Source organism: Camponotus vicinus, unplaced genomic scaffold (genome assembly GCF_025532165.1).
Source record: "Camponotus vicinus isolate PSW18456_S1 unplaced genomic scaffold, iyCamVici1.0 SCAF_1, whole genome shotgun sequence".
NCBI lineage: Eukaryota > Metazoa > Arthropoda > Insecta > Hymenoptera > Formicidae > Camponotus > Camponotus vicinus.
Genome location: NW_028141945.1, coordinates 25238199 through 25239584, shown reverse-complemented (window position 1 = coordinate 25239584; position 1386 = coordinate 25238199). Strand labels below are relative to the sequence as shown.

The following is a 1386-nucleotide window of genomic DNA, read 5'->3' as shown; positions in this document are numbered from 1 at the left end:
GTCAACGGTCATACCACGTTGTAAAATACCAGTTCTCGTCCGATCACTGAAGTTAAGCAACGTTGGGCATGGTCAGTACTTAGATGGGTGACCGCTTGGGAACACCATGTACTGTTGGCATCATCTTTTTTTTTGCTAATTTAAATATTATAAATATTGATATAATTTTTTTATTCTAACCCCTATGCTAAATCACTTACTTATAATGTGATAACTATTGAATCAATAGATTGTACGTACATTTCGTGAAAAATGATCATAAATAACAGCATACGTAGCGTTTGAAAATTTATAAACAACTGCGTTCAATACGTTTAAAAAATTATAAAATACGTTCTAAAAATTTAAAAATTATATCACGCCGGGGTCATGCCGTCGTTTTTTATGTGATAGTTTTATTACAAGGAAAAGCACGGAAATGTCCCCCTCCGAATTTTACGAGCTTTTAATATGTTGTTTTCTAGACAAAAATAAGGGACACATATTTTTTTATACGTGTCCATACGCGTGTCTAGGGTAAAATACCTCTTTGAAAGAAATTGGTTTTTTTCTTTCAAGATGAATATTTCAGAAATTATAAGATAGAAAAAAATTTTCAAATGAAAAGTTAAATGGCTTCAAAAGTACTTTATAACAATAATAGAAAAAAATTTATTTTTTTTTTAATTTTTTATGATAATTTTTTCAAAGTTTTTTGTTATTATTCGAACTCGCAAGTGGATAGAGTAGGGATAAAATAAAGACTACTTGTTATGACGGGAACTGAGACCTTTCGGTAATATCGGGACAGGATAGATCGAGATTTTTTATTCTCGATGGTTCCCGATGATTCCTGACGTCGAAATGATCCGGCGTCACATTACAATAATAAATTCGAATAAAATGCAATTTTACTTTTTATTTATTTATTTGAATAATTTTTACTAGACATCTAAGAATTATTAATTAATTAAAATAAAACATGCAATAAAATAAATAAAATTTTTTAATACTGTGTAATAAAATTTATTAATAAACAAATATTAAAATAAATAAAATTGATTAGAAAATATGAAATATGTGTGTATATTTATATCCGAAACGTACGATACGTAGGCAACTACTTTAATAAATTATTAAAAACTATATTGAATAAGTAAATTAATTAAATAAATGAGTAAACATAAAATATGTAATTATAAAAATGAAAATATATAATTATAAAACATAAAATAATAAACAAAATATATAATTATAAATTTATATGTACTTACAAAAATTAAGAAAACAATATACTAAAAGCTCATCAAAACCGGAAGAGAACACTTCCGTGCCTTTCCTTGTCAATGAAAAAATACTTTATTATAGTATTTTGAAAAGCTCTCAAGGGAAACTACAAGAACTTTT

General features: G+C 26.1%; 1 non-coding gene across 1 annotated transcript; it reads left to right on the top strand.

Annotated features, from left to right (window-relative positions):
• LOC145959901 (5S ribosomal RNA) lies at positions 1-120 on the top strand. Its single transcript, XR_014435219.1, has one exon. It is a non-coding gene; the product is annotated as a 5S ribosomal RNA (ribosomal RNA).
• The last annotated feature ends 1266 nt before the right edge of the window (positions 121-1386 follow it).